Raw genomic sequence first — 23,904 nt, 5'->3', positions numbered from 1 at the left:
GCACTCGTACAGTCGGGCAAATACTATTTATGATTTGAAAATCTTTCATAGTCAATATCTCTCTTTCTAATTTATTTTTTTGGCGAAAGAACGGGTCTCTCCATCATCTGGGAAGCTGCTGTGTTCAGCAGCTTTACAAAGGTGAGGGTGTGTAGCTGAATTCAGTTTCCAGGGGAAAGAAATCTGCCCTTTGAATGCATCACAAGCTGATTTTTCTTCTCTATATGTGGCTGGAGAGCACAATGAAACAATAACACAGAAGGTATTTGAAAAAACTGGGATTGGTACAAAATACATGTTGAAATAATATGAAAGTGCTCAGAGAACAAACACAAGAAATTCAGCTCAAGATAAAAAACAATTAAGTGTTCAAAAACAAACACATAAATCTAAGCTAACAATGCTTCTGTGCTCCAGTACTGCTGAGCAGTAAAAGCAGGGCAAAGTGTCTTGGCAAAATGTAAAGCAAACCAGGCACTTTTGCCTAGTAAAAGTCATATATAAATTGCTAAACGTACAGTGTCAATAAACTGAATTGTAAATCACATTAGCATTTCCCAAGTACAAAAGCAGGTCTTGCTCCGTTTCCCTGGGTTGCTTTCCATGCCAGTGTTTTGCTCTTCTTGGATCACGTGGGTGCTCTCAATTTGCTTTGTTGTCCTTCGGTCAAGGACCGACGTGGCGGCAAGGTTTTGACCTTTATTGATTGCATTTGCACTGCAGAAGGAGCCATACAGTGCTGACCATCACTACCCTGCTAACACAGCTGCTGTGGTAGGATGCAGAACTCCAGTTCTCTGAGCTTGTACTCATGCTGATCACTGGAGAATGTTCTGTGACATTCCTGTGTTTCTTCTTTTTCAGTACCCGCACAAAGCCTGGTGGATTTGGGGAAGAAGTGGGACCCATTTAGCTGCCTGAGACAGGGTGAAGAGCTCTTATGGTGTGTAAGGCATGCGCTGAGCTGAGTTCTGCAGCCTTTCCCAAGAGCTCTGATGGGATAATCACCGCTGCCAACAGACCTTCTCTGTCCTTTACTATTACTGCCTTTTTTGCTACAGCACAACCAGGACTATAGGTCTTGGGTTCAGCCCTGAGATGGATGTAGTAGAGCTTTATCGCAGAAACAGTTTTTCAAGAAAATAAGCCAGTCAGCATGTACTTATTGTCCATATAGCGCATGCTTTATGTGGCTGATGGTAGAGCGCATATTCCTCGATTTTTCCCGATTTCAGGAACACCTGGTGCAGCAGCAGCAACCCGTCACAGTGAGAGTGCTTTTTGGCAGTCAGCAGGCAGAAGCCCAGGCCCCTTCAGAGGGCAGCGGTCAGCCAGCTGTAAGGCACACACCACTCCCCTCCTAGGCAGGTGTTGGGGAACAGACAGATTGCTGGGTACAGCATAAATCCACAGGAAACCTGCTTATTAGTTTTGCAGGTAGAACTTGTCCATATAGAAACAATAAAATTATATTCATGTGCATCAAAGACTTCAACTAAGAAAAAACTTTTCCAATAATGTCAAGTACTTCAATAAATATTTCCATATGCATATTCAAAGATCAGCAATATGCAGATGGCAGAAGGGCTAATAGGAGCAGTGTCAGGGACATTTAGAAATAGAGAGCCCTGAAAAAACCTCAGCACTGGAATTCATTTATACTAACTGCATGAGAGAAGCACCTACTTGACATAAACTGTCAGTATCTTGTGAACTAACCTGACATGTGCTAGCGTTTTATGAAAAGCCTCACATTTATAAGCTCCAGCCACTAGCAACCTAATTATATTGTCCTGTTATGCTCCTGCAGATAGCAGCTGTCTCATGTCCATTCTTCCGAGTTTGTGTATAGATGGCACTGCAGCTACAGTAGCAGCTACGATAGGATAATTGTAAAATGACTGAAGACCACTGAAGCGTTTTTCAAAAACTGAAAATATAAGTTTTAGCCTAAATAACTCCCAAGTTTGGATTATTTCATAGACATGGGGTTCTCCGAAATTCTGCACTAAAACCATCTTTCCGCTCCCCACCAGTTTCAAACTATTTTACATATTTCACAGCCTTTTCAACTTGACCACCTTTTGCAGGCTTCACCTTCCCCCAGGCCCAGGGAAGGGATAGGAGAAAGTTCCTTCAGGCCAGGAACCAAAGCACAGGAAGGGTACCTTACAAACTTGGACTGGCTCTGTACACTGCAGAGATACGCTCCAGACCTTATTTCCTTTATGAAAAACTTTTAAACATCTGATCTCCTTCAGTGCTGGAGGAAACAAAGCCTTGTTAGAAACCTATCCTGGCAGCAGAGGCCACGGAAGAGTGTGTGTGTGTGGCTGGAGGCATGCCAGGCACCCAGTGCCTTACTCCTGCCTCTCCAGTCGCCCACAGATAAGAATTCAACGTGACTTTCAAATCCTGCTGTACCCGACAGCCTTATGACATAATGAAAAACAAAACGAGCAAGTTTAAATATAAACAAGTTTAATAAATAGGTCACATAAAAATATAATTTTAAACAAGCAGAGAGAGGGGATTAAGTTAACAAATTGTAAATGTAATTCTTGTTATACCTTGTCCCCAACCACCTTTGGTGTTTCAAGTTACTACATCCAGGTGCTGAAAGCAAGTACTTCTCTAGTAGATGCCTTTAAATTGTGGACTCTAAGTTTCTATCTTCTCCACCTCTTTAAAATGGCAAATCTTCAAAGCAGCACCAACAGCTTATTTCTTCTGACAACTACTGCTACTCCAGCAAGCCCCCACCTGCAGTGAAACATGCAAACCATTTGCCTGTAATTAAAAAACATACAGTTAACAGCAGTATCTCTAAAGACCCCAAATTCAACACTTAACACTGACCAGTTAGCTGACTTTCATTTTTATATAAAGGAGACAATATTAAACAGTACATCCACAACAGAATCTTTTTTTTTTTACATTTTCTGACTGTGCATTGTCTGCATCCAATCTAGGACTAACTCCACCGAGAAAGAGTTACTCCACTCTCGAGCATGCAGCGTGCTGCCAAAGCCTGGCACCATCCAGCACCAGAACAGCGCAGGCGGTGCCAGGCGCGGCTCGGCAGCCTGTTTCTCTCCCAGCAGCATAACACTATCCCCGGCACTGAGCAGCAATGGGTAGCTGACTACCGCTGGATGAAACAGAACTCAACGTTGAGTTTTTAAAAGACAGAAGGAAGCAGAGGCCCATCCGCCCCTCCAGCGTTGCAGGCCTCACTGCTAACGCCTCGCATCAGGAGAGCAGCTTCCAGCACTGCGTGCTTTGCTAGATAAACCAGGTTATTATTTCCACCCAGAGCACCAGAGGCTGGCACCGCAGCCCATTCACAGGCCTGCAGAGGCCGTTTATTTTAGTTAGCGTGGCAGAACGAACAGCCTTTTTGCCTGTCTCCCCTGATCGGCTCCTGGAGAGACCTCACCCCCGTAGCTGGAAAGGCCCCTGGGCTCTGCCTGCGCCCAAGTGCAGCTCATCCCTTTGCACCTCCTCCCCGCAGGATCAGGCCACGCCAGCGGAGCGGCCGCCTGCTCAAGAAGGCGCCTCATTTGGCCGGTTCCGCCTGCAACACGCGGGGTTTGTCACGAACCACGCCAGGGTGAGGGGCCCTCACCTGCGGGCAGCGCCTCCCTGAGCCTCCCTGCCCCCCGCGCCGGCCTGAGCCGCGCGTCGGCTGGAAGCCCTGCAGAGAGCACAAGAGAAACATCACTTCAAATATTAAATTAATTAAATCTGTTTTAATAGCGCTGAACAGCTGGGAACTGGCTTGTGGAAGAGGAAAAAAAAAAATCAAACTGAATAATAGGCTGAGAAATTACTTCTAAACGGCACAGCCTGAACAAATTACCCTCCAGTCCCAGGGCCTCAGAGGTTATCAGCCAACGTGGGCCGCCGGGCGCGCCCGCCTTCCCACCATTAATAACAATTAATAGATTTTAAAAAGGGGGAATATTTCCCCGTTTCGGTGTTTCCCGTTTGCAGAGTCCCGGCGGCGGCCAGACCCCCGGCGGGAGACCCGCCGCTTCCCCTCACCTCATGGTGGCCGGCCCGGCCCCGCGCTACGGCGGCGCCTCATGTCTGCGGGCGCCGAGAGAGGCCGAGCCCCGCCGCGCCGCCCAGGTGCTTCCGCAGGCCCCGCCCCGCCCGCCGCGGCCGCTCCCCAGGGGCGGGCCCTGCGCCCAGCCCGGCCTCCCCCGGCCCGGCCTGCCTCGGGGCCCAGCGCGGCCTGCCTCGGGGCCCGCCATGGCTTTCCCCGCCCCGGCCTGCCTCGGGGCCCGCCGTGGCTTCCCCCGGCCCGGCCTGCCTCGGGGCCAGGCGCCTGGCTCGACCTCCCCCGGCAGACCCGGCACAGCCCCCCCCCCCGGGGCCGGGCTGCGTAAAAATAAACTCAATAATATCGTCAAAAATAAGAAATGGCGGTGAAAGCGGCGTGGCTCTTCCTTCACCTCTCTTCCGGGGCGGAAAAAATGCTGGTGTTGAATATTAGCTTGTATGGCATCATGCAGTGCTTGCAGGAGCAAACAGTGCTACCATCTCCAGGCCCCAGCTGTGAGAGACTATTAACGTAACGTTACAAAAGTGCTTTGCAGCAGAGCTGCCTTGCCATGGGGCTGGGCATTACAGCTGTGGCATGTGTGGCCGTGGCTGAGGCAGGTAGGGCTGGCTCTCGCAGAACTTGTCTTGCAGTGATTTAGAGAAGTTTCTTCCCCCTTGCACAGCATTGCTTTGCTCTTTGCTCTGCGACTGTCACTGTGACACAAGTGCTGCTGAGCCAAAAAGTCTGATGGGCACAGAAGGATCACAGTACTAACAGCGCAGTGCTGGAGCTGGAGAAGGGCAGGTAGCGAGTTCCTGTGTACAGGCGGATTTTGGAGCTGAGGGTAATGGTAAAGCATTGCTCTTGCTGTTGCAGGAGCTCTGGGCATTGGTTACACCATGACACAACCCACCCTAGGCTTGCAGCATGCATTTTTGGAGCGTTACAGCTCCGTGCAGTTTCCTCAAGTGGGTGTACTGTGCCAGCAGACAGTAGTTCATGTCCTAATTTAACCCATCCTGCTAATTTATGGGAGCAAAATCTCTCAGACGTGATCCTTCCTTTATTCTGTAACAGCATTTACTCGGCAGGGGTTAAACAGGCTTCTGGAGCCTGTTGAGTTGCTTTGAACACGAGCTGCAGGGCTGTGTTGGGATGCAGGGAGTTCAAGGGAGGCTGTGTCTGGACTAGAGGAGCCCTTCTGGAGGCTGGCTGTGCTTTTGTTTTGTGGTAACTTAAATCTCTAATCTGGCTTGAAAAAAAGCATCCCAGTCCCTTCAGCCTGCAGCACAGCAGTTTCAGGAGAAAAGGACAATTTAGCTTCCACCAAGCCAAGACAAACAGTCCAAGCAGAGGTCTCAGTATCAAAGAACGACATGATGTTTGCTGACATCGGCTATGGCCTGGGAGAGCGGGAAGGCCAACACAGCTAAGGAGATGAAACCACCATGAAACCAGCTCTCAGATGGTCAAGCCAGTGCTGTGGGCACTTCTAGGGTATTGCTGCAGGCAGCTGCCCACATCTCCTGTCCCCAGGCCTGGAAGCAGGCGGGAGGTCAGGCAGAAGGACCTGTTTCCAGCCGCAGTGTGTTGTGCTCAGCTCTGCAGAGCGGTCTCTGGCCAGGCTGCTGCAGCACGGGCCGCAGGCACGGCACTTCTGGGCTCAGCCTGTTTCAGAAGCCTTTTCTTATACCCTCAAAGGGATGCAGCCGATGTAGACAGCACATTCACCAGGAAGCGGTGTCAGAAAGGGGCTTTGCTTGATGGCCATGGCAGAGCCATTGTGTTTCACCTAGTGTGACACCTTTCATCCAGAGTTCACAAATAATCTGCTAGCGTTTGAGCACACACACCCTTGCCCCTTGCCACATGAGATGAACCAGTACTCCAAACCCAGTTACTAGAGGGGAAGGCTGTGCAGGAACACAGGGAAATCTGTGCTGTGAAGTGAGAGGCTGGTCCTGGCATCGAGAGTTGCTGAGTTTTGGTATTTGGCATTCAGAAAGCTTTTGAAGTATCTCCCTGGTCCTGCTGAAAACATCTTATAAGAGGCAAGGCATACTAATTTGGGTCCCATGCTGCGCTAATGAGTTAAACAGCTTCCAAACTGGAGCTGTCAGTTAGGCAGCCTGTTCCAGGTCTCAACAGAGCTTATCATCCATCCCTGTCTGTGGGCATGTGCCGTCAGTCACAGGCAGTAAGGCCTCCAGTAACAAAATCATGAAGTTCTCTTTGTGTTTGCTATTACTTGTCCCTCCACCGTAGCAGCTTTTCATCAGCCCTGGATGTTCTGCACTGGAGCATAGCCAGGGAGCTGCTGTCCTTCACTAGGTTCATCACTAGCTGGGAAAGCACTGAACTCTCCACCGCTCAGCACCAGCCTCTCTCCCCACATACAGCCGTGGTTGTCCTGGGCAGAGCAAGCCTGGCGCTTCCTGGGACGAGGCAGGGGCTGGCTGCGCTGGGGAGGAGCACCCCACATGTCACAGCCTGCGTGAGCATCCCCACACGGAGGAAGAACAGCTGCATAGCTATAGAGAGAAACATTAGCTGAATTAATCATTTGCACTCTCTCAAAGCAAGCATACGGGCTTTTCAATTAACAACAACCTTGTAGCCCCTGACTTGCTAAACTGGGGTGCTTCTGGGCTTTCTGTAAGAACAAGAGCCACACTTCATCTGACTCAACAGAGGGGACCCTGTCATTTCCACTTCGCAGCCATCGTCACAAGATGGCATTGCAGACTTAAAAGCTGAGCCGGAACGGCCAGTGCTGGGAGATCTTTTCCAGACCATGGGGTGTCCAACCCCAGAAGCAGCTGGGGGCTTAACCCTGCCTGCTGAGCTCCTCCACCGGGTCTCAGCCCCCAACACTTGCTTTTAATCACGTCCCTTTAATGCCAAGGCTGTGCTTTAAGCACATGGCATGCAGAATGAAAAGCTGCAGCCGTTATTCCTGTAACCTGCGAACCAGCTAATTACACTGGTTTAAGCTAGTTGTAGTCTTGACAGTTAATGGCATGCAGAGCGCTTTAATCTTAACCTGCAACACCTCCGGCTCTTACAGGGCCTCCTCTGCTCCTGAGGACATACCGTGAATCAGACCAAGCGGTGAAGTAGTTTAAGACATGGCTAAAGGGAGCCAAGGGCAAATCATGAGTGAAATGCACTGGGCTCATTTTGTTGGAAAGCACTGTCAGATTTAGAGCTGTCTTTTGTTTGCCCAAGATTTTTTTGGGAGAGCAGTGATAACTCTTTCAATAATTTACAGCTTTAGAATAATAACAGAGAAAAAAACCCACTCCTTTTCAATACGTTTTGTTTGGTTTTTTTTTTAATAAAGCTTATTTTGAGTTAGGTGCACAAAAAGTGCAGGACGTTACCACCTCTGTGTCCCCACCACAACCCCTGCCCTCATGGGGCTGCAGCCTGCCCTGAGCTGCCTGCCCACCCATGGCAAGACCCACAGCCAGCGGCCACAGCTCAGCTCGTCCCCACTGGTGAGGAAGCTCCAGCCCCACACACTGCCCCACCACCTCAGGGGAGGGCATCAGCAACAGTCTCGGCTCACATGGGTCTGCGCTCCCCTTCAGCCCTTGTTGCTGCCCTCAAAGCAGGCAATGCCTTGCCCAGGTCAGGCTGCTATGGCTGTGCTCACCAGCTGGGCCATTGCTGTTTGCTGAGGGTTCTGTGCAGCTTGGATCAGTCCCAGGGGACCAACAGCCCTCAGTGGCCTCAGCCAGTCTCACCTACCACCCCCCAGCCCATCACTCCTGCGGTGAGCGATGCTGTGGGAGCGCCTGGCTCCAGCCCTGCCTCTGGCCCCGCTGTCGGATGGACCCCTTGCCTCCTGGAAGGACCCTCAGACATACATGGTAGCTGGCTGTTTCCTAGATGGACTTTGAACCTGTGTTGTAGCTATGCCTCCCGCCTCATCTCCTCTTGCTCCTGGGTGGGCTCTGGACCTGGGTCACTGCAAACTGGACCTGGGGCTGCCTGTAACCAGCACCTGGCTGTGCTCAGACCTTGTGGGACTCTGCCTGCTGGTGAGGATGATATCTCTGCTGGGGTCATCTTGGCCCCCCTTAGGCAGCAGCTGACTCCTCCTGCTGTGCCCATCACCTTGTTGCAAGAGGGTAAGTACAAAACTTGTTGATCTCCATGCTAACCCTGCTCCTCTGTGGACCTTCCTGGGTCCCAGTGGGAGGAAGCTGTCCTGCTCTGGTATTCAGTGCCTGTGTTGGGACATGAAGATATCAGGCTGGGTTAACATGAGGCTTGCTGTTCCTGTGTGTGAGCGGGTGCTCCAGGCTTCATCCACCAGTTGCTCCCTGCAAGAAGCAGCTGTGATCTAACTGCATCGTCCTCCCTGGCCAAGGGCCCTGCAGCCTGCCACCAGGGCTGAGTATTTGTCTGTCTTAACGGATCGGTGGCTGTGCGGTTTCCAGGGCTGACAGCTCTCCCCAGCCTTCCCCGGGGATGGCAGTGGGGCAGGATCTGTTGCTGAGCTGTCTCTGAGGCTGTAGCTGGATGCATCCCTTTGGGCAGCATGGGGAAGATGCTGGTCAGGCTGTTGCCTTCACTGTGGAGCTCGAGAGCAACCTCCCTTGGCCCAGAGGAAAGAGCAATCCAAAAAGGTTATATAAACCGAAACCAGCCTGCCAGAGGGGTGGATGTGCCACTCCGCATCTGGCCAGGCCTGGCTGCGGGGAGAGCCCTGCCTCCCCTCCCTGCCTGCAGCCCCTCTCCCCAGCTGCCTCCCCCCAGGCCTGCCTGGGTTTCATCTCACTGCCAGAGCCCAGGTCTTTCTGTTGTTCAAAATGTACTGAGGCAGCATGAGGAGCCTGTGCAATTCCCCTCTGTTCTCGGTTGAAACTGCTGCAGAGCAATTTCTTTTCCCATTTTGTCTCTGGCAGAGCCCTGGAGCTCTGCTCCCTTCCCCTCCCATCCCTCCTGTCCTCCTGCTGAGCTCCTCCCTGGCTGAGTCTTCCTCCCTGGCATCCCCTTCCCCTTACAGCTCCTATTCAACCCCCATCTTTTTGTTTCTCTCCCTTTTTCAGTGCTCCCACCAAGAAGACAGATTGCAAACTGCAATCCCTGTTACTCAGTGCCTTTCGTCTAACAGATCCTAAGCCACTCTCTCAGCCTGATAAATGTCACCTGCTAACCCTACGGAGGGGGATCCCCCGGGATACAGCCCACCTCTGGGATCTGTGGCAGACCTCACGGTGTCAAGCTGCAGGGTCTGAGTTGCAAATGTACAAATGGTAAAGTAGCTGCCCTGCCCCTGAGTGGGGGCATTGCAACTTGCTCCCCAGCCCCTCCACCACCACTGGAGGTTCACCTTAGGAATTTATTTATGCAGCAAGGCTAACCAAAGCAGATCTTCCTCCTTTCAGTGGCCCACCACGTCCCTTTTCAGCAAGGAAGGTCTGTGGGACAAGTGGCCAGGTACACAATTAAGGACGCGGAGGAGAGCTGGAGGTGGGCTTGCACTGCAGCGACCTGAGCACGCAAGTAAGCTGTTCTGGAGCTCTACTCCAAATCATACTATGACAATAAAACCCAGCTATACTGAGTGCCATTTATCTGGTGCTGGTTTAATTCTGTGAGGTCTTGTAAAGCTTGACTTGAGCCCCAAGGGGATTTTAGGCAGTACTGGCACCAGGAGCAGGGAGGTATAAGAATGACCCGTGTATCCTGGGGTCAGGTGGTGAGTAGAGATGAGTGGCCACACCAAGAAAAGCACCAGCCCAGCATTTTAAAGTAGAGCTAACTAGAAACAGCTTATTCCATTAAAAAAAAAAAAAAGGAAAAAAAACCACTTTTAATTAGGACAGAAACCCCCAGATAGGCTTTTTTAAAGAAAAAGCCTAAAAACATCGTTTTTGCTTTGATTTGAAAATCGTTTTTGCTCTTCAGACTGTAAGATAAAACACACTTGAATTGATGATGCATTTCACCACAAAAATATATCCCTTTTCATCTTGAAAATGCTGAAATGGGTGGTTTCAAAATTTTCAACATTTATCCCCCTTTTTTAAAAAACAAAATTTTTAATTTAGCTGAAATGTCTTTTTTTTTTTTTAAAGGAAACTCTTGATTACATTCCCCCCCCCCCCCCCCCCCCCAATCGCTTTAATTAGAATTAACAATTACAGCTGATTCTTAGCTGGGTGATAAACAGCTGGACTCTGCAGCCCTCTCTGTTCTGGGACTTCCAAACAAGCTCCAGCACTAGCAGGAGTTTAGCCCTCTGCAACATTTTAGACTTGTCTAGTCACTGGAATTAATTTTTCTTCTTTTTTTTTTCCCTCCACTCTTTCTCCTCTGAGGATTAGTTTTTACCAGTACAGCAGTCAGGGAACTTCACAGTGAGTTGAGATTGCATTGATTTCTTAAGGAAGAAGCCGCATGCTAATTTTTCCTATTTTTCTCCCATAGGGAAAGCAGGTAACAGCTTCAGGAAGGCAGTTGGGTTTGTCGATACTATGTTCATCTGCCAGATGACAGGAAAGCCTGAGATCTGTAGGACCATCATGGAAAAGAAGGAGACCTCAGCTGGCCTGATGCAATGTCTGGAGATGAAACTAGCATTGCTGGTAAACTTGCACATGGGATTAAAGCAGAATGGGTTAAGCCTGAGAAAAGCATTAGGTGAGGATCAGGGGATGGATCAGTCCATGGTCCTGCCAAGAAGGCGGCCAGGAAGAGCATCCTGCTTAAACCAGACCCCTGTCAGACAGAGGGGAACCCTTGCTTGTAATGCACAGGGTGATGCTCATTGTAGGCAGCAGCTCAGGACCCCCAGGGTGTTGGCTTGTTCTGTGCAGCTCTGAATCTGTTGGCCCAAGCAGCTCTGTTCTCTGCCTTGATCCCTCTGCAGCAACCCCCACCCATTAGCCAGATGGTTCCCAGGCTCGTGACCACGGTGGAGGGCCCCAGTGCCCAGCAGAAAGGTGCTGCAGAGAACCCCAACGGCTTTTCAGGGCTGGAGCCCAGGTCGAAGCCTTCCAGATGGCATCTCAAAGGTGTCCAGGGCCTTCTACTCCATGGTGTGGGGCTGGGGGCTCACCTGCTGTCCTGCTAGTGCTTCCCTCTGTATCCAGGATGATTTTCACACACGCCAGCTCTTTGGGGGCAAGGGAATGAATGCCACAGCAGTGTGAACAGAGAGGAAGGGCATGGTGGTGGAGGGGAAGGGAAGGGATTAGAGCCTGCTCTTAAAACCCCTAAAAGCCCTGTTTTGGGCATGCAGGCAGGTTTGTCTAGCCTTTGCATGCAACCTTCAGAGAGCCAACAGGCACCGGGGCATCCTCCCTTGCCGAAACCAACGTCCTCACTGCCCACCATGGCTCTCCCGCTGCTGGGTCTGGTGCTCTTTGTCACTGCTCATCCCTGTGTTGGCTTGTTGCTGTTATGGGCTGATCTCTTATCCCTGGAGACAAGCCCATGGCTGCAGCCTGTCCCACTCGCTCTTCCTGCTCCCGTGCCAAACAGTTATTGCCATCTTGGATGACCTTGAGGTGGCATTAAGCAAGAGGGAGGTTTCCGTATAGAAATTGCCCTGTGATTAATGGATTAAGAGACTTTGTGAAAATTAAAGCCTTTCTTCACGCTCCACACTTTCAGCTCTTCAGTTGTTGCTTTTTCTCTCCTTTCTGTACAGAAATCCCTGGGGCCCTCGTTTGCCCAATCCCTTTTGCTTATGTTTTCTCCCCACGGTGACCTGGGGACATGACTGGCAGCACCCACTGTTCTTTGTCACCCAGTTTCCCCAAAAGCTTCACCCTGCCGAGTCCTCGGCAGATCCCACTGCTCCCAGGCCAGCTGCTGCAGAGAGGAGGGTGCTGCAAACACAGCTTATTTATGTACGAAACCAGACCAGGAGAGGGGCTGTAAATGCCTCTCTACTTCTATATTTATCCTTGCAGCTCAGATGGATGAGGAATCCAATCGAAAGTTTAGATGAAACAGAGAAGAAATGAAAAAGTGTCTGTAAGCAGCAGCTCAGCTGAGAGACTGGCAGCCTTGAGGGTTTCCAGTAGCAAAAAGACTTTCAATTACCGTGCTGCGCTGCCGCTCAGCAGTGCTTTCTGTTCCCCCGCCGTGCTGCTGGGGCAGATGGGGCAGTGGGTCCTCGCTGCGGAGCACCCTGTGCCCTGCCATGGTGGAACCCAGCTGTTTTCCCAAAGACTGCAGCCTGGTCATTACGGGCTATGGACCTGAGACCTTTAAAAAAAAAAAAAAAGGTCTTGTCGGTATTTTACAGGCTGTTTTCTTCCCAGATGCCAGTAGGTATCGTCAGCAGCAGCAGAATGTGAGTGCTGAGGCGCAATAAATATCTCCAGGTAATGAGCATCGTGGTCACTTGCGCCATGGTGGAAAGGAGCTGCAAAGGCTTTGCTAAACAACTTCAGAGCATTCAGTGCTGGGTTTTGGTGATGGATGATGATTTAAAGCCCATTTTTGCAGGGAATAATGGCTCATAACCATCCCCTCTCCTGTAAGTACGTGGCACCACTGAGATTTATGGTCTCCTTGTTTCCACCTTATGGGAAGTGTTTTATTAATCGTCCCTGTGCTTGCTCCCAAACCCCCATGTGCTGTGGCGTGGGGATGCTTCAAATGCGGTGAAAAGGAGGTGGCAGCACAGGATGTGGCTCCCGGGGGAGGCAGCAGAGATGGGTGCTTCCTGGGAGCTTCCCAAGGGTCTGAAGCCTTCAGCCCTAGGAAGGACTGTGGCTGCAGGCCAAGGGAGACTGGCTCGGCCGGGCTGCTCTGCCGGGGGATAATGGGGACTGCAAGTCTGGTCCTAGGGCCCCCGTGTCCCTGGGGAGGAGGCAGGGGATGGAGCTGCCCTGGCACTGTCTGCATAGTCCCCCTCTGGCATCCCATGCTGGTGACTTTATTCTTACCTAAACCCCTGCTTGGACTCCTGGAAAGGCTCCAGCTCAGGTCATTAGAGGTGACTGACTCTAGAAAGGGTCCATGGGGATGCTGCTGCCCTTGTGGTCCCAGCTGAGCTGGCAGCACTAAAAACTTGACGTTCCCTTCACATTGCTTATGAACCTGCTGGGTCCCTCTGCTCTTGCTACGGGCTTTATGCTCCCCTCTGCTTCTAAATCATTTGTGCATGGCTTTGTAGGAAAGCAGCTTTGAATTGATCACTGTTGCCACCTTATCTAATTTAATCCAAATCTGATATCAAACGGGAGTGAGTGAGGGAAGCCCGGTGGGAAGCCTGCAAGTGGCAAACCACTTGGCTGTGATGAATGATGTCGTTAATAACCTGTAATGAAATGCTGGAGTCATCTGGCATTGCTGGGCTCTTGAAATGAGGGAGAGCCTGCCCTTGCTCCCCCAAGTGAAGCTGCCAGGCTCCCACAAGGGCTGAGCTGTCCTGTGGATGTGTTTCAAAGGGAGAAGGGTCGTCGGGGATTGATACCTGCCAGGATCCCGACCCTGAGCTGTGCCATCATGCATGGGCAGCAGCTCACCTGGAAACCCTCATGCTTCACCCCTGGCCCTGCTGGCAGAGCCTCTCCGTGAGCAGGGACAGCCCCTTGGCTCATCACATCCCGCTTACTGCTCCCGAGCATTTGAGGGAGCCCATAGATGAATCTTGTCTTTTTTTTTTTTTTTTTCTTTTCTTTTTTTTGGATGGCAAATGAAATAGTATTTGGGTTGGTGGTGATGAGAGGCTGCAAGCAGGATCTGATCCTTCAGAGAGGCTGATGCTGATGTGGCAGACCTGGTCCTGCAAAAGCCCCCATGTCCCAGCACATAAAATGGATGAGAAAGCATCTTTAAAAGCAAGTGGGGTAACACTGCGGCTGCGATGCCATCCCACCTCATGCCCAGTGTTCATCTCTGTCTTCTCTGGATGCAGGTGCACTGCAAAAATAATCTGCTCTGAACTCAGGCTGGGTCATGACTCACTTCTTCGGTTGTAAAGATGTGTTTCATCATTTCAGTGTGGAAAGTGGCTGCCGCCAGCTCTCTGGCAGCAGCGAGGCTGGCTGGGGCAGGCTGGGAGGCAATGCAGCACGGCGCCGAAGCTGCAGGTTGTTAAACAATTACACCCGCTGGAGCCTGAATTTCATTTAATCTTTTGGAGCTATGGCATGACAGAAAAGGTTGAGGGGAAGGAAAGGCTGGAGGGGAGAAGTGTTTCAGAAACAATCCTGGTAGGAGAGTCTTCCTAGTGACTGAGTGGCCACAAATTCATCTATTTTGGTGCAAGCATTGAGTGGAAAGCCTGGACCTGCCACCTGGAAACTTGACCTAATGAGTCTCCTGCAGCCTGTAGAGTTTGCTTATTATCTGGGAGAACAACACCATTCATGCCACACAGTCCTGGCACCCTCCCGGGGGAAAAAGACAATTGAAGCCTCCTGAAGGCAGCAGCCTGGTGCAGAAGCCCTGTGAACACGGCAAGGTGATCTGGGAGAGCCCTGGCATGGTGGGGACAGGAAGGTCCCCAGTGCCTGTCAGCTTCGCTCTGCATTGAGCAGCATCTCATGGCTTTCCTCTGTGTCTTCCTCCAACCCAAACTACTTGCAGATACTTGAAAAAAACACCAAAACCGAAGAGTTAACTGGTGAGGCATAGCACTGTGTGGCTTCACAGCAACACCACCTTGTTATTTATTTTTGGACTTAAATTGAACGTCCAGTTATGTGTCTGGGGGTATTCAGCACCAGCTGGGCAACTACATTTCTGACCAAGTTCAGGATGCATTGTCATGGCTGAGCTGCTAGAGAAGGTGGATGGTCCTGAGGAGGGCAGCTGGTTCCAGCTGAGCATGCAGTGGTCCCAGGCACAAACCCTTGTGCCTTTTCCTTACAGAAATCTGGACTTCTGATGGCCCAGAGTCACCTGTGGCCTCAGCACCATCCCTGCAGTGATTTCGCATCTCTCCTCCAGCTCCTGCCTGGGAAGCAGCAATCATTGAAATCAATTAACTAAGGGCAGTTGCAAAGGCAAGGAAAAGTTTATCGACGTTATCGTGACAGTGAATCATACTGTGGTGTCAAGCTATTGATCTGGGCTTGTCCTGAGCAAGGACAAGTTTTGTACCAGCCTGCCCAGGGGGAACCAAGTTCTCCCTGCTGCTTCCCTGCTGCTTCGGTGTAGGACTGGCTCAACATATCCAGGCCCTTACCCTAGTTAAGTGTCAAGCTTGCAAAGCTGTTGATGAGAAGATGTCAGTACTGTTTCGCAGGGAATAACCCATTTCTGCATCTTCAGCTTTTCTCATTTCCTCTTTTGAGCAGCGCAGTGCTATTGATAAGTGAAGACCGAGGTGCCTGTAGCAGGTATTTGGGGATGCCAGCGGCTCCGAGTTTGCAGGCAGCCTGTGGGAGCTGGATGGCAGTGCCTGGTGGTCTCTGCCTGAGAGGGGGGCAGCAGGCAGGACCCAGCGTGTGCCTGGGCAGGATGCTCTGCCCAGGGAGATCATCCCTGAATCCCAACCCATGCTCAAGGCTGAGCTGCTTTGAGCAAAGCTTGCCCTTAAAAGAAGGCATTTAAACACAAGGAATCAATTGCATTCAATGCAAATGAATCTGTTGATGCTGCTGTCCAGGGACAGAGCAGCCGTTTACTGCAGTGTGTGATGCTGCGGGGATCAGCAGCTCCGTGCTTATTAATGCTCTGGGCCACTAACGATGCCCAGAAGTGGCCACAAACAAAGACAACTGAAGTCTGATGGATTAGTGCTGCCTCCCACCAATGCAGCCCGCGATCCATCAATTACCTATCTGCTTAGTCCTTTTCTCCATCCTTTTACAATCTAAATAGCACATTTTATAGTCGCTGCTAAGTGATGTGATCAACATCAATTACCTACTAAAAGAGAATCAAGTCTTGATTTAAAATTAAGTGCTGCATTTTGCCATGTTCTTTATATGTAGCCAACAGAATAATTGCAGTGACATAAAAACTAATTACACAACTCCACAATTAGGCCTCCCTCCTAGTGCTGTGATTGTCTTTAAGTACACTGATGAAAAATTACTCCCAGCCCTAAATTACTCTCTCACACCCATCTTCTCCAATACCTTTGGAAAAAACCCTCCACCCCATCAGATCAAACGGAAGAACTCAAAATGTGAAAGATAATACATGCAGAGCGTGTTTTCTAATCTCTTTGATGTGCAAGTGGTTTCAGACGGCGGGATTAGGCTGGTATTGCCTGCGGATGCAGCAGCACTCCTCTCTTTGACTATGGACTAAGCATTTCAGCAAGACTTCCCAAACCGCCTGGGGCTGTCATGAGGCTGGTGCGCTGGCACCCTGCCGCGTTGGCATCGCTGTTAGGCTGCAACCGGGGCAAAACTCCTCTTTCCCTGCATCCCAGCTGACATTTGGCTCTTGGGCTGCAAGTAGCCCTGCTCAACTGCCAGCCCTGGGTGTGGTGCGTGAAGGCATTTTATTGCTTGAAAGGGGACTCACGGTGGCTTCAGAGAGATGGCTGATCATTCTGTTAGTGCTGTTCCACCTGGCAGAAACAGGGCAGAACAGCTGGATTCAGAGAGAGAATCCAGACCTAATTCTCCAGAAACCAGAGAGGCCACATCAGGGTCTGGGCAGAGGCAGGTAGATAAGCTCTGTCCCGAGCTGCTGGCACTGCTGCTCTGGAAGCCAAGAGGGCCCAGAGCCCCAAAGGGAGGAGAAGGAACAGGCAGCAGTAGGGCAGCCCTTTCACGTACTCAAAGACCAGGAGTTATGTCTTGCCAGAAATCACATAGCCGCCTGAAAAATTGTAAGCCCCAATAAAAATCATAAACCTCAATAAATCTGTGGAGCAGTCCTGACGGGCTTTGTGGGTTTTGATTCCAGATTCTGATTTGGAGGTGTTTACATCCAACCTGGAAAAGACTGAAAACATTTCATTTACTGGAAATGAAAGCTGGGATTTGTTTGCAATCAATCTCCTGCCTGCAGGATCGTTGTGGATGCCAGCAGCAAAAGCATAGCACACGGGTCAGTGGAGCCATGGCGAGACTGGCCCAGGGGACAGGGTGGGCACACAGCTTCCTGCTGGTCCCCTCACACCGTGCCAGCCCATCAGTTGTCACTTGTCGCTGAGCATCCTTCACTGGATAATTAAGCATTGCAGGTTCAATTCTGGGGCTGGCAGGGTGGTTTTGGCTGCTGCCTGGTGTGTGATGGAGCCCATGGGCATCCTCATGCACCAGCTGCTCCTCAGCCACAGCCCAGCCCTTGCCGGGGAGGAGGGTTGCATAGCTCAGGGCTGTGGCTTTTCCATAATTTCTGCAACGCCATCATTCAGTCACTGGCTGGGAGAGGGGTGGGAAATGCTTCGGCATCCGATGTTAATCAGCACAGTGCTGCGAGCTAACGAGGCCGAAGGGGCCCCTGGGCTCACACCCGGCTTCCTCACGCCTGCAGCCCGGCCCAGGGGACGCCAGGTACCCAGGCTGTGAGGTAACACCCCCGTGTTCACCTCAGGCTGCACCGCCTGCCTCACAGCGTGTGACACACACGGGGGCACGGCAGCGGCCAGCGGCGGGCAGGTGTGACCGCGGCCGGCACCGGCGCACCCGCACGCACCGAGCAAGCGTCGCCCCCTCCCTCCCCACCGCCGCCCGGCGCGGGCGAGGGCACGGCGCGGCGGAGGCCGGAACTGGCCACCCCGGCGGGGGGCGCAGGAGCCCGGGCTCCCTCCCTCGGCGGCTACACGGCCCGCGGGCCACCGGCGGAGCCTGAGGGGCGCCGGGACCAGCTAGGGACGGGACCGGCCGCCCGCTGCGGCGCGGGGCTCTTCGGCAAAGCCGTTTTACCCTTTTCCCCGAAACCACAGGGCCCGACGGCTGCCAGGCCAGGCGGCCACCTCGCCCCAGGGCCCGCCCCGTGGCCCGGCACAGCCCGCGGCGGGACCGCTGCCCGCTCCCCCCTGCGGACGGGCCCGTAGGCAGCCGCGGCGGCGCCGGCGGCGCCTCAGGGCTGCGCGCGCGCGAGCCGGGGGCGGGGCCTCAGCGCTGGCCCGTGCCGGTGGGGGGCGGGGCCTCAGCGCTGGCCCGTGCCAGTGGGGGGCGGGCTGCCAGCGGCGCGTGCGCGGTGCGGAGCGGTGAGTGGGGGGGGGGCCGCGCCGGGCGGGGGCGGGGGCCGGGGCCGGGGCCGTGTTCCTGGCACCCCCCGGGCCGCAGACGGGGCCCAGCGCTGCCCCGCGTCCTGTCCCCGCCGCTGGGCCGAGGGCGGCCGGCGGTGAGGCGTCGGGGGGGGTGCCCGCCGCCGGGCGCTCCCTGAGGGGGCCTTGCCCGGGCGCTGAGGGTGTTTTGGCCCGGGGCTGCCTCTACAGAGTGGTCCTGAGGCGGGGGCACGGCGGGGGGGGGAGGCGGCCGCCCCCGGGGCGGCCTGTTCCGCAAGGACCGGCGGTCCGGGCCCGGTGCAGGCGCCGTGCCGGGGCGGGGCAGGGCCCGGTGCGGGGCTCGGCCACAGCCGCCGCTCGGAGCGGCCGTGCGGGCCCTGCGGGGCAGGCGGCGGGGCTGGTGTGGGGTGAGCAGCTCCCTGGTGCCGCGGGGGCGGCTCGGGGCCGTTAACGTGGGTTTTTCTTCGGGTACGCACTCGGTAACACGAGGCATGGATTTTAAAACGGTTTAATTATTTTCTACAAGCTTGCCTGTGGCTTTCTTGCTGGAGAGCTAGCAAAGTTACATGTTGCACGAAGCCAGGGAGTGAAAACTGAGGAAATGGGATGTTGCGTATAAGCATTATTTGGAATATTGCCTTAAAATGTTTAACTTCAGTGGTTGACTAACATTCACGTTGAAAGTAATCTTTGATAAATAATCAACACTACCCACCTCTCAAGATGGCCTAGGCTTACCCTAACAAGTTCTGTAGACCCAATTTCTTCAAGGCAAGTTAGTTATTTTACAGTGTTCTGTTCTAACCTAGCACGGCTACGGCTCAGAGGCAGAAAGTGTGACTTCACTGACGCTGTGTAGTTCCCTCGCGGAAGGAGTGCAATCTGCACAGGCAGAGCCGCGAGGAGGCTGCTCGGCGTACGGCCCTGGTAGGAAACCTCGTAAGTGCCGCCGTGTCTCCACGGCTCTAGAAGCTGATGGCACACCCTGTCATTTACTGAACATGCTATTGCAGTGTCTCTTCTGCGTGATCCTTTGGAATTAATTTCTGCTCTGGGAGTAGCATTATTAATAGCTGGACTTTCTTTTTTTCCTGTCTTTTCTTTCCCCCAATCCTGCTTTAAAGTGACCAGCTGGTATCGTGTTGGTGTTTTTCGACAGCCTCCAAGGCATTTATTTCTATGGTGGAAGCATCCAAAATACTGGATATAGAACTGTACACACTTAAAGTGAACTTTAGTGTTGAAATGTGGCTAACAGAGGTGAGAGCAGTGTCTGCAAGTTCCATGTGCATGAGCATACATTTACTAGATTTGAAGGAATGCAAATATGATCCTTTTAAAGAAATAAACTGGAAGCTGGCAATTCCTACTGAGTTGTCAGAAGAACCCTTGACCCTGCAACACTGCCCCTGCACCCTAAAGCAGCACAAGACCGGTGCTGGTGCTACCACTGCCACCTTCTTTTTTAGGATTGAGACTTTTTTTAGCCTGAGCAATAAAAAACAACCCTGAAAAACTCTAGCACCTCCAACCCCTCTCTCTGTCTTCTCTTGACAAGGAAATGGAAGACTACTTAAATGCAGATGTGGTCAAGCTGGGCAGGTGTGGTTGAAAGCACATCAGCTGTACCCTAAGAATTTGTAAGGCGGTGGATTATTGGCATAAATTTAGGGATAATAGTCTTTCTATGTGCTAATCCTGTCTGCTACTGACTCCCTCTGTGGCTTTTATAACCCACCTCAGCTCTCTTACCACTCAGCTTTCCCCTCTGAGAAATAACATTTAACTTGTGCTCGTGAAGTAGGTGAATCAGCTTTAATTAAGATTTGTTGAGCACTTTGTTGATGAGTTCCATATAAAGCTAGTTACTATTTTTTATTAACACAGAGATATTCTTAGCACCTGAAGGGAAAGATGACACAACACTCAGGATTTTCTGGGAAACAGCCCTGTGAAAGGAGACGGCACATGCTAATGAAGGCTTTGTCAAACCTCTTCTGGCTGCGGTTTGTGAGGCAGCTTGCTCCTGAAGCTCTGACAAAAAACCCCAAAGTCCCCTTGAATCAGTGGGAAATGGGAAATGTTCCTGGAAGTTAAGCCCCACTTTTACATATGATTTGTAGATCTTGTCCCCTTGCTGGATTTCTCGCAGAGCTTTAGGTCAGGATCTGGTGCAGCTGTGTGTGTATGGCATCAGCTGCACAGGCACAGCTGCTCTTGCTTGCTTTGAAACACCTTGTTTCAATGATTTCAATTGCTTTCAGTAATCGTCGTCTCAAATTATCCTGTGTGGGGTAGGGAGGGCTTGCCTGCTCAGCTGCATGGTGACACTTAATGGGCTACAGCCCATTGCCCAGGTTGGTGGGGCTGTTTGGGGGTAAGGGAGGAGGAGTGAAGTCTTGCTCTTCCCCACAGGCAGCCCGGGTCAGCACCCTGCAGCACGTGGGAAGGCTGTCTTCACTGCCAGATTAGCTTGGTGGCAAGTTAAGCTGAAGAGCTTCGTTTATGAAAGGTAATGAAAATGTGAATTGAAATGGTTATGGCTGTGCTTGTCCTGCGTTGCAGTGTGGGCAGCTCCGTTGTATTTTGGGGAAGAAAAGGCTGTTAATTTAGCTCCAAGATGTCACTGCTGTAGTGGTATAGGAGTGGCCAGATGGAGGATGCTAAAATGAAATGCAGGGCTGGAAAAGCCTCCTTGTCCATGCCCCTGTCCTGGGGCCAGTTGAGAGATGCTCAGCTCCAGACTGGACAGCAGTGGATGTTAGTGCGGATCTGGATGGGGGCAAGTTCCCTCTGGGACTTGATGAAATGCTGGTCTCAGAGAGCCTGATACCTTGTCCAATTCACCCTTGCAGCAAAATAAGCAGGCTGCTTTGTCTCTTGCCTTCACAGAGTGGAGAGCCCAAGGTGTGGTTGTCCTGCTTGTAAGCAGCTGTTAAATACTGAGAGCTGGTTCCAGACCTTGGAGGGGAGCAGGGACGGAGAAACCTTATGGGTTTGGGGCTGTGTGTTTTAAACTACTGACTGCCCTGCTTGTTGCCCAGACCCTCCAGCTTGTCTGCAACTTTCTTAGGGGTGATACTCAGCACTGAGCATGGCCTTCTACCCCAGAATTAGGGATTCCGAAGTCACAGAACAATGTTTAGGTCTTTGCAGCTGGAGCTGTGGTGCCACAATGCTGACACACATCACGTTTTTAGTCTAGCCCCCAGTTTTCCTCAGCATTACTTCTGTCCAGAGAGCTTTTCCCGTGCTATATTTGGGTCCTTGCTCTTTGTTTTTGCTTCTTTCCGAGTGCAGTTCTTTGCATTGTTTTCCTTGCTTTTCTTTTTATTGATTCATGAGTGTTTTGGGGACTTTTCTTCAGTTCATCAATTCTGATCATGACCTCCGGAGTGCTTCCAGCTCTTAACTGCTGGGCATCCTTTCAGGTTTTAGGAAAGTACTTTCTCTTTCATTGTTCAGGCCATTACTGAAAACGATGAATAGATGCAGACCTGGACTGAGCTCCGAGGGCCCATATGTAAGGCTTTTCTCCCGTTGTGACAGGGAATCATAGAGAGCTAAAGTGTGTGTATGAGAGGGTTGCTTTGGTTTGGGGTTTTTTTTTCTTAGTAATGAGCACTGTGCCTCGTTAAGGTGAGCTTGTCTAGTCTTGAGTTCCTCTGGTTTGCCTGAACATGTCGGACAGTTAGAGTGAAGAGCCTGTGTAATGCTGACCAGAGGTGTGATGGGCAGATCTCAGGAGAGGGGATTTGTGCCCCATTGCTGAGGACCTGGGTGATTTTCAAGAGCTTTCATGAACCTCATGTAACTGGGGCTTCCTGCTGGCACTTGCTAGGACTAGCATTGCTCAGAGGCAAACCTCTGGTCACCCTGCCCTGCTTTCCACTGAGAGCTCCCCAGCTGCCTCTGGTTTGGTAGCAGTGGGGTGTGCGTGGGAGAATTTGTGTCTGTAGTGTCCTGCTCCCCTTTATTTATCCGTAGGTGTGTCCTTGGTGAGAGTTAGGCTTGTGTGTATGTGACTACGGTAGTAAAAATACATTTTTCTCCTCAAGTAATTCAAAGTTCCTTGTGTGGTTGCTCTGCTCTGGGGGGAAAAAAATTACTTGCTCTGAAAAAATTAATTACACTCACTTTTATCCCCGAATAGTGTGTCGCTGTGGGAGCGGTTGCGGGATCCCTTGTTGCACTAGGGCTCTGCGAGTCATCTTCTCAGTGTGAACTAAGCTTAAGGAAGAGGAGTAACTTTAACTGGAATACATTTAACTGGAGAAAACGTCACTGTCCACACACGACCAGCTCTAAGCACCCCGAGTTCTGTAAGTACTGAGCTGCTGTGTTCAGCTTTTTGAACTTTAAGAGGTTGCTCTTTTTCTGAAGTGCACTTCTACCCACTATACCATCTTTCTTTGCACATCAGTGTAACTGTGAGGTAAAATTTGGGCCCTACTGAATTCAAGGACAACACAGGGTTCCTCTGTGGTTTTGGTCTCTTCCCCCTCTCAAGGCTGCTAACAGCCACAGTTGTTTGCTCAGGCTGTGCTTCCAGGACATCATGAATGGGATAGAGCTGTGCCCTGTTTGTTCCCCTTTATTGATCCGTGGCAGACCAAATTTCAGTTCCAGGGGAGAATATTCAACCTCTCTAAAGCACTCCTGTGGTTTCTGTTGGATTCTTTCTCACTTCCCTCTGGGCAGCTGCGCGCTGTGGTAAATAATGGTAGAAAGGTTGTGCTCAGCTCTGGATTACAGCTGAATTTCGGTGGTGGATAGATTGCATCTCCAGTCCAGTTTGCAAAGCCCTTTGGGCTTTGTGGGATGCAAGAAGCTGTATTTTATTCTTGATGTGTGTTTGCTGATAATTCTGTAGGATTTTCAGTGAGCAGGTTGTAAGAGTCCTAATGATACTAGTTCTCTGCATAGTCAGGCTCTTTGCCCGAATAATTCAAACACCTGCTGCAGAGACAAAAAGGAAGGTGGAGGGATGATTTAGAAACCTCTGGGTCACTGGAATAGGTTGGAAGAAGATGCCTATGTTGATCTGAAGGAGATGCTGCGCCAGGTATATGTGTTTAAGTATCGAATGAAAAGTCAGCATTTTTTTAACAGCTGCCTACTTTAAACCCAAATAATTTCTTTAATGAGAGTTTTTAAAAGTTTAACTGTTGATTTTAGAATTTTTATTTCAAGCATGTTTCCATAAAATTAACTTTTTCAATGCAGAACGGTTTAATGTCTTCCATGTTGGTGCTCATTTTGAAGAAATCTATGCACAATTATTTCTTATGTACCAGTAAAATCTATCAGCCAACAGATGTCAAGTGTAGCAAAAACGCTATAATAATATTATGGTCTAATAATAGTTATAATTATTCTAATTACCTGGCGCAGCTTTTGAGAGAGGCAGGCTGAGACATTAATGCAAAGGAGATGTTTAACCTTGAACTGCAGAAGCAGGGCACTTTCAGAGGTGTCTGGGCTGCTCCCCCTCCTCCTTATCAGCTATCCCATTCCCTTTATTTCCTCCTGCAGACTGGGAGTAGCAGTCTGGTCTGTTTCAAATGTTCAGACCTCGTTCCTGGTATGTTCAGAAGTGGAGAAGAGTGCTGGCGAGCTGTAGATGAGCATGTTTCTTGAAATACCCATGAATGTGAAACCCAGTCATTTTTAACCTCACGCTGCAGTCTAGCTGCCCTGGTTTCACTGCGCTCCTGCTGCCTGACGATTACAG

The 23,904-nt window shown here is 51.2% G+C and overlaps 1 protein-coding gene, 2 long non-coding RNA genes and 1 other non-coding gene across 13 annotated transcripts in view; 1 reads left to right on the top strand and 3 right to left on the bottom strand.

Moving 5' to 3' along the window:
• Nucleotides 1–2,464: 2,464 nt before the first annotated feature.
• Nucleotides 2,465–4,197, bottom strand: LOC121093073. Of its 2 annotated transcripts, XR_005829474.1 has the most exons (3): nucleotides 4,048–4,176; nucleotides 3,629–3,697; nucleotides 2,465–2,790 (listed from the first exon to the last, which is right to left on the bottom strand). It is a non-coding gene; the product is annotated as an uncharacterized LOC121093073 (long non-coding RNA). The 2 variants fall into 2 exon arrangements; XR_005829473.1 differs by lacking the exon at nucleotides 3,629–3,697 and having other exon boundaries at nucleotides 4,048–4,197.
• Nucleotides 2,953–3,156, bottom strand: LOC121093254. The gene has a single exon (XR_005829540.1). It is a non-coding gene; the product is annotated as a small nucleolar RNA SNORA74 (small nucleolar RNA).
• A 569-nt stretch (nucleotides 4,198–4,766) lies between the features above and the next one.
• LOC121092627 overlaps nucleotides 4,767–23,904 on the bottom strand; it is a 33,140-nt gene continuing 14,002 nt past the window's right edge. The window contains exons 2-3 of the long non-coding RNA XR_005829352.1: nucleotides 17,538–17,544; nucleotides 4,767–4,781 (exon numbers count right to left, since the gene is read on the bottom strand). This is a non-coding gene — a long non-coding RNA (uncharacterized LOC121092627). The remainder of the gene's footprint in view (nucleotides 4,782–17,537; nucleotides 17,545–23,904) is intronic.
• Nucleotides 18,088–23,904, top strand: part of SIL1 (SIL1 nucleotide exchange factor) — a 97,088-nt gene continuing 91,271 nt past the window's right edge. For 2 of the 9 annotated variants that reach the window (XM_040603892.1, XM_040603898.1), the window contains exons 1-2: nucleotides 18,601–19,109; nucleotides 22,324–22,492. The gene's annotated coding sequence lies outside the window, so the exon portion shown is untranslated. Of the gene's footprint in view, nucleotides 18,150–18,179; nucleotides 18,287–18,600; nucleotides 19,110–19,161; nucleotides 20,683–22,323; nucleotides 22,493–23,904 lie in introns of those variants that run through there. The other 7 variants (XM_040603893.1, XM_040603895.1, XM_040603896.1 and 4 more) reach the window with 7 other exon arrangements.

This window comes from Falco naumanni, chromosome 8 (assembly GCF_017639655.2).
Source record: "Falco naumanni isolate bFalNau1 chromosome 8, bFalNau1.pat, whole genome shotgun sequence".
Taxonomy (NCBI): Eukaryota; Metazoa; Chordata; class Aves; order Falconiformes; family Falconidae; genus Falco; species Falco naumanni.
This window is presented reverse-complemented; position numbering and strand designations above follow the sequence as displayed.